This window comes from Lygodium microphyllum, chromosome 1 (assembly GCF_053477565.2).
Source record: "Lygodium microphyllum isolate KBCC chromosome 1, Lygodium_microphyllum_v1.1.10, whole genome shotgun sequence".
Lineage (NCBI taxonomy): Eukaryota > Viridiplantae > Streptophyta > Polypodiopsida > Schizaeales > Lygodiaceae > Lygodium > Lygodium microphyllum.
In genome coordinates, this window is record NC_141135.1 from 73037332 (window position 1) to 73046007 (window position 8676).

Here is an 8676-nt window from a genome sequence, read left to right on the forward strand (position 1 = left end):
AACTCGTGCAACTCATGCTCAGGAACAGAACGAGGAGGCTTATGATATGAAGTGATTGGTCTTCTGAGGGCAGCTTGCTCCTTTGAGATTTCATCGTTTGCTATCAGTTCAGCAGCAATTTTGGGGAATTTACAGGTCATAAGTTTGTATTCTTCCCAAGTGCATGGTAATGCACGAACATCCAAAGCAAGTGTTTTGTCAAGAAGACCTAGGTCTAGCCTCTCATAACTTCTAGCGAATGTAGTGAAAGTTTTGTCCAACATCTTGATGCATGTTACTAAGTCATCCCCAGAAGTCGCGGTGAGGTCTTTAGCTAAGGAAAGGAAAGGGCGTACCGCGCAGAAAGGTTTAAGACCTGCTGGTGGGAATGGTGCAAATGGACTGGATAGTGGTGACTCCATCATTGGTGTCACAGGTGTGGCTTTGCACTCTGAAGCACTTTGAGGTGCTGTAGGAAGCTCTGGGGGCATGGGAGTTGTGTTGGGTTCTGAGTGAGCAGTCATGGGGGTATTTAAGTTCTCTGGATTAGGTAAGTCTAAGGCTTGTGGCATTTGCTTTGGTCGATAGATGAGCCGGGGCTTACTAGCCACAGCGGGTAATGGGTTGCTGACTATGCCCTGGGCACCATGTGTGCAAACCTCCCTCACTGGGGTGAGATTGCTTGTAGATGAGCTTTTAAACTTGCCATTTTTAGGCACCCAAATCCAGGGGTTGCCCTCGTAGTATCCCTGTGCTCGCAAGAGATCTTTGGGGATCCATCGCGGCGTGTTTGTGTGTCTAGGTCGATAGCATCTAGACTGCCTCTTAGGCCGTGATGGTTGATTATTTTGGTGTTTAGAATCACGTTTGGGTGGTCTACTCGGACGTGGTCTTTGCCATTTTGGCACCCATATAAGCTTGAACTCCTTGACCTTGTGAGCACTCTTGGTGGGTTTGGGCCTAGGGTCGAGAGCCTGGCATGAGGCCTTAGTTTTCTTCTGTTTAGACTTGGGCTGAAGCGTGGTTGTAGGGGTTTCTACCGGTGGCTTCGTAATGGTGGAGGAGTCAGGACAGCCCTTGCTAAAAGTTGTCACTATACCCACATTGCCTATACCAAGATGAATGCGGTTTAGGTTGTAATCCACATTACAGTTCGTTTGCTTCTTGAAAATACGACCTAATAGTGACATATTACCGGCTCCTTTAATGTCAGGCAACACATGGAAGAAAGCTGGTAAACTTTCAGACTCAATAGAAACGACTACCTTGCACTTTCCTAGGAGTGAATAAGCATTACCCCCAAATGGGGTGAGTTTGGCATTAGTGGGTTGTAGTTTCAGTTGACCAATGCGTGTCCAATGGTCATGCGTCAAGATGTTGTAGTCGGCACCTTCATCAATCAAGGCATCGAAAGAATACGTCGCTCTTGCTGTGACTGTGATTCGTAGATATGCCGGTGCCACTGCTTCTTCATCCCGATCTGTAAGGTCGGTTATAGTAGCCATGCAGACATTCATTCGATGTTCTAGCATGGGTGGCTCATGTAATGGATGGGAAGGAGAATAGTACTTTTTTATGCAGCTGCCATTAAAAAAGCCTATTCCTTTACCTTCAAGTGTCTCTAACTCAACATTCCCTGTTCTACCAATCATGCGTACTCTGAAAGGCCCTAGCCCTCGAAACTTCATCTTCTGTTTATGTCCTTTTACAGAGTATAGCAAAACAAGGTCCCCTTGTTCAAAGTCTCGCTATTTGACATGCTTGTCAAACCATATCTTTCGTCGAGCCTTTTCACAAATCAGAGAGTGAGTGGCGAGGAGTCGGGTCTCGGTTAGGCGCTCTAACTCCACTAAGCGATTGGTCCAAGCCTCCCTTCCCTCCTAATGCTCCTGGACTGCTATCCTTAAGCTAGGGATGAAGAATTCTAAGGGTAAAATGGCTTCAGTTCCGTACCTCAGCCTAAAAGGCGTCTGTCCTACAGCCGTTTTATAAGCTGTGCGATAGGCCCACAAGGCCGTGTTGTCCCAGTCACTTCTTGAAGTAGACACTACCTTTGTAAGCACATTGACTAAGATTTTATTCCTGGATTCGGCTTGGCCATTAGCCTGAGGGTAATAGGGAGAGGACTTCCGATGAATTATTAGGAAGGTAGAGAGCAGGTGATAAATCACCTCATTAATGAAGTGCGTGCCTTGGTCGCTTACAAGTTCGATTGGACAGCCAAACTGTGAAATGACCTGCTCCTACAAGAACTTTGCAGTGGTTCTAGCATCATTCTTCCTCGTGGCTCGTGCCTCTGCCCATTTCGTTAGATAATCGGTTGCCACTATGATGTAGTGAGCTTGGGAATATTGTGCCGCAGGGCTGATAGGTCCAATAAAATCGATGCCCCATTTTTCAAAGGGTTGTCAGGCTATGACAGGGGTCAACTCCATCTTGTCTTTCTGCACAGGCACTTTGGTCCTTTGGCACTCATCGCAGTGCTTTATGAATTTAGCGGCATCGCGGAAAAGGGTGGGCCACCATAGTTGGGATTGTAGCACCTTTCGGGTTGTTGTGTCCCCGCTAAAGTGTCCTCTAGTGATTCCACCATGTGCTTCTTTCAATGCATCGTGCATCTCGTGCTCACATACACATCTGCGCAATAAACCGTCTTGTCCCAACCTGTAGAGTTGGCCGGCTATCAGTTGGTATGGCTGAATTTTCAGGATAAGTCTTCTCAGCCTGGCCTTCTCAATGGGTCTCTCAGGTAGTCCCCTCTCTAGCACTTGCACTATGTCATCGGCCCAATACGGCATCAAATCAGCTTTAAACAATTCTCTCTCGCTAGACAGGTTAAAGAGATGAGCATCTGGTACATCGTCAGGTATGCCTTGTCCAACGGCTTCTCCTGTGGGTATGCGGGACATGCAGTCAGCCATGTAATGCTGCTTTCCTTTGCGTACAACCACAGAGAAGTCAAACTCCAGTAGAAGGAGTAACCATCTAGCTATGCGTCCCGTAGCGCAAGGCTTGTTCACAAAAAATAGCAAGGCTTAATGGTCAACAAAGAAGACAAAGGGAGTGGCCAACAGGTAATGCCTAAATTTCTTTACCACAAATACCATGGCCAACCCCTCCATTTCTGTCATGGAATAGTTCATCTTGGTCTTTGTGAGTTGCCTACTGGCAAAACTCACCAAGTAATCTAAGTTATGTTCACCAGGCTGGCATAGCATGGCTCCAATAGCGAACTTAGAGGCGTCTATGTGTACATGAAACGTTATGTTCCAATCTGGGGCTCGTAAGATTGGTGTAGTAGTAAGAGCCCTTTTCAACTCCTCATATGCACGTTGGTATTCCTCAATCCACTCGAACACTATCAACAGCTTGTGCAATGGTCTAGCAATTAGTGCGTAATTTAGTACAAAGCATCGATAATATCCAGTGTATCCTAAGAAGCACTGAACTCCCTTGTAGTTATCGGGTGGCGGTAAGTCAACAATGACTCTGACTTTAGAAAAGTCAGTGGCAATGCCATTCCTTGACACTACGTGCCCTAAGATGCATCTGTGTTTCACCCAGAACTGGCACTTTAAGGGGTTCAACGAGAGGTGGTACAACCTACACCTTTCAAAGACAGCTCTCAATTTCTCTAAGTGTTCGGCCCAACTAGAGTGTACGCATAAGTCGTCTACAAACACTTCCAGTTCGTGCCTAAGCATGTCCTTAAAGATAGCGCACATTAGGCGTTGAAAAGTCGTAGGTGCATTCATCAGCCCAAAAGGCATGACAATGTAGGTGAATACACCCCATTCCGTGGCAAAGGCAGTCTTGTGCCTGTCGTCAGGGTGCACTTGCACTTGATTATAGCCTGAGAAACCGTCTAGAAAACTGTAGGCTTCTTTACCTACTATCCTCTCAAGCATGTGCTCGGTGTAAGGTAAAGAATAGTTATCCCTCTTTGTAGCGGCATTCACTTTCTTGTAGTTCACGCACACTCGGATTTTTCCATTTTTCTTCATGACAATCACGATAGGTGATACCCAGTCCGTGTGCTCAATCTCATATATGAATCCTGCCCTCATGAGTTTATCAATCTCCTCTTTTACTGCATGGGCGTGTTTGGGATTCATGGGGTAAGGTCGTTGTTTCGTTGGCACTGCATCAGGGACCATTGGGATATTATGAGTCACAACCCTAGGGTCGACTCTCTTAAGTTCATCCAATGTCCAAGCAAATACGTCAATGTACTCTTGCAAGAGTGCAACAAGTTTGGTCTCCTCATCCTCCGTCAAGTCATCTACAATGAATACAGGTCTTGGCTTTTCACCTTCCCCAGCCAAGTTAACTTCCTTGACTTTGGTGGGTCCCTCGATTGGTTCACTAGTTTGGCCTTGTCTTTTCGCACCTAGCAGAATCACCACTCTGTCACCCTTTTCAAATTTTGTAAACCGTTTGGGTAAATCTTGCAGTCTCTTTTGCCTTTCTGCTTCTGAGTCCTTTGCCTGCTTCCTGGCCTCCTCCTTTAGCCTCCTGTGCCTTAGGTGGACTGGCAAGTCTCCCTTGGTGCGTTTGACTTTAGAAGATTGTGGCATCTCGGGATCACTCTCATTGCTGACTTCCAACTCTGAGTTAAACTCGCATCCCTCACTTGAGGAAGGTGTTTCCCCAAGGGGTCATAGTTCAGTAGGTGCATCCGTCTTGAGCACTGGGATTACCCATGGTCGTGCCACTCCGACTTGCTCGTAATCCATGGCTCCTATGTGTTCTAGCCAGGATCTGTCACACTCCATTCGCATGACTCCTTTTTCGTTCTGACTGGTCCTTCCTCTCCTAGGCCTTGAGTCTGCCCTGATTTGTTCTATCGCTTTTCCTTCCGTGTCGTACTCTATTGTATCTATCTCTTCTTCACTCTCCTCTCCCGTAGAGCGATAGTCCTCATACTCCTCGTCATCAAAGTCATGTCCTTCTGACTGCTCATCATCACCTAAGCTTTCCTCTCCAATCTCCTTGTCATCAATAACTAAAGCCCAGTTATATAACAAATTCAAGTCGTGGACCTTGGTCCATTTCCATTCTGGCTTAGCTAATAGATCATGTAGAGATTTTAAGTTAGCAGCCAAGTTGCCTTCTAGTTTATTGGTCAGATACTCTACGATTTCCTGAAGCTCCAGTTTGTTGTTGGGGATGTGGAACAAGGCTGGTTTGCCTGGGTTGAGTGAGCTTCCTACCATCATGCAGAGTGGCATAATTGGCTCCTCAATTGACATGGTTGCGGCTTTAGCAGCCTACCGATATAGTTCTTCCTCATCCGAGAATGGTAGGTTAATGGTTGCCAAAACGTGCATCCAATCCCTCTCATCCTCAAGGCAAGGAATATATTTAGTGAGCGATCCATAGGGTTTGGTCGTTTGAGTATCGCCTTTCAGCATAGCTGAGATGGCATCTAGGTCAACAGGGGTTGTCTTCCAAGTGTCCATCTCTACCCTTACTGCACTAGTTTTGTTCCCTAGGAAAATCAAACCATTGCCCTAGTCCTCAATGACACGCGCATTCCTCATCCAAGGTCGGCCTAATAGTATGTCGTAATCCACTCCCTTCATGACAATGAAGTTTACGAAAAACTGCACACCGGCAATCTTTACTGGCCAATTCTTTAAGACCCCGAATGGTCTTACCTTCATTCCATTTGCTAACGTGACGTTAAACCTAGCAGTCTCTACATGAGGGTTTCCCCATGCCTCTAAGACTACATGGTTTAGTACACTAACACCTACGCATGTGTCTACAATTCCTTTTCGCATCATATCTCCTAAGGCTAGGACGGGTAAAACTGCATGCATTTCAATGCCTTCCCAAAAAGCATTGATGTGCAAAGACTTAGGAGTTGAGTGTAGAGTTAGACTTGGGATCTATGTAACCGCATCATGATCTTGCGGATCAGCACCCGCCGCAAGTCCTGCGTGTCCCTCCATCAAGTCTTTTAACTCCTGCCATAAGAAATAATTTTGCCTAAGCAAGTCTTCCAAGCTTAGAGTTACTGGAGTAGACAACAAGGTTGTGAGGAGGCTACTGGGCTCTTGTCTTCCCTTGAGGCTAGCATTTCTAGTCCATGCATTCTGTCTGCCCTGGCAAGTTTTCCCTTGGCCTTGCTGTTAAGTTGCTCCCAATGGTGCAGGTATGCTCGCAGCTTGTGGTTTTGAAGGTGAGATTGGTGTGCTCACGCTGGAGAAATCATCAATAGGATCTTCTAATATGGGTTCAGCATCCTTGAGGTGCTTTTGGGCGTCCTTGACCCACTCCTTGACCTTAGCTATAGCCTCGAGATGCCATTTGGGATGGGGATATTCCCCTACCTTGGTACTCCCTAGCTCGGCTATCTTAGGAGCTGAGGTCTCTGCCTCTGCGTCTGTGACCCTCTTTCCCGTTACTAACGTAGTTGCTCCCTCGGTTTTAAGAGTTATCTTTGCATCGGTTCTCTTTTTTCGTCTCCTCCGACTTTTCTTTCCTATTGAGGTTGCGTCAAGGTTACTTGGCCTTGGCAAAGAGATGCCTGCCTGTTTTGTTTGAGCTCGCATCATAACATGTAGTGGGATGGGTGTATCCTCACTATCAAAGGTTTCCACTCCAAAAAGCCCCAAAGGCACCGATGGCATGTTGGTAGAGCTGGTTGATGGCTTCCGCCTAGGACAGTCAAGAAACAGATGTGTGATTCCACACTCTGTGCATCGGAGATCCGCTTTGTCCTTGTTAGCTTGTTCTCGTTTTGGGCAGCGTGATGAAATGTGGCCTGGGTGGCCGCAAGTCTAGCATGTGACTCGATCTTGGCTTGGCCCTTCAAAGCCTCTGCCTCTTCCTCTTCCTAAAGCCATCACCGGCACCGGCCGATAGTCCATCAGGACTAGGTTGCCCTCCTCGTCATAGGATATGTACGGGTTGACATATGTCTCTTCGTCATTAGGCTCCTCCACAAAGTGAATAGGAGCATCGCTAGATGGGTGGGTTATAAAAGGCCCTGGTGGTTTGGGTATACCAGTTGGGTTCATCTCCAGCCTAGGTACAGCAGGTCTTGAGTCAGTCGATGCTGGGAGAGCTAACTGGGCTCCCCTCCCAAAGAAATTGGGTGGCCTATTACCTAAGTATGGAGGGTTGTACTGCTGCGCATATGGGAATCTCCTCGGCATTCTACAATGCACTGCATCATGCCCGAATCTACCGCAATTTGAGAATGACTGAGATCTAGGATCTTGGCACTCAACTGGGAGGTGATTGCCGCCATAGTATATACATTGTACATGCGATCTCACATGCTTTCTTACCAGCTCTTGCAACCGTACAATCTCCATTCTCATTTCTGCCATCCCCTGGTCGTGGTCTACACTCTTTCCCTTATCCTGCACACTAGCAGTTTTTTTTCCCCCAAAGTAGTTGATCTCTTAGGGTCCCTCTAGCTTGCACTCTCTCGGTTGGTAGTCCTCATGCTACATTCCCTGAGTTGATCATCTACGCGTACTGCCTCCTTGAAAACTCTAGCTAGCACGTCTCATTGCAAGGTGGAGTTACTGGCCAAAGCCTTGTAGAGCTCCTCACTCCGAATCTCGTTCATGAACACTGTAGACACTGCCCTCTCGGTAGGTCACTCAGCACATACTTGCTCAAACTGCTCCATGAAGCTGTACGGGTCACTACTAGGTTCGTATCTAGCTAGTTGTTTTGCTACGGTGGGGATTCTAGCCTATCCTTTAGCCCCTTGCGTGACTCCCAATCCTGATAGTAGCGTGGTGGCTAGGGCAGTAGTGCTCTATTCAATGGACGTATTGTCCAAGAGTCGCTTTGCTACCAGTTCGCTCAATGTTATGTTAGCCTTTGCTGCCCGTTCCCTCTCTACATTCGGTCTAGTTTTGGCCGCTCCAGCTAGGTCTAGCACTCATCTAGCCTCATACATATCTACGTCTTGCTGTAGCCTTCTAGCCCTTTGCTCATGGTTGTAGGCAATTATGCCTTCTAGCCCTCTCTTGATTGCTCTTGTCTCTTCTTCCAGGTTTGCTATCACTTCCTCTACAGGTCTGCCTTGGATCACGGTCCTAGTGAGTAGATCGTAGTTGTGGACCAATTCCTGGACTAAGGTTGGAAATTCTCCTAAGTCTAATTGGTCCTCTCCTCGTTCGCCCCTTGATCCCAACATTGTTTATGCTTCCAGCTCCACGAGGTTGTCAATAAATCCAAGCAGCTCCGGCAGCGTCCAATCCCCTATATTGTTGCTTTCTGTGTCTTCGTGTCTTCTCCAAGTTCTACTAGTAGGGCACTCATGCACCTATCTAAGTCTTGGGGTCTTCTCCTACTAGTGGGTTCCTTAATGTTATTAGATATCCTGATGTGTTCCTTGTTATTTGAAAGCAGCTGCAATCCTTATTCACACGTTATGCTTAGTGCTTTCATGGTTCTTGGTGCGAAAGCAGGCTTTTCTCTTTTCTTGCAGTACAAACTTAGTGGAACACAAGAGTGAAGTGCTGATGCAGAAAGCATTTAATGCGAACTCCACTCTGTTTCTCTCCACATTCTTAGCCTGATTTGAGTTCTAAGCTCGGTTCTCGGCTATTCTATGGTCTTTCTGAAGGTCTGTGTTGCGTTTTCTATTCTGCTCTAAGTTCGATTGGTCTCTGAGGTTCTAATGGTCAAACTGGGTCTTGGGGGTGTTCAGGGTTGTGTCCTGGG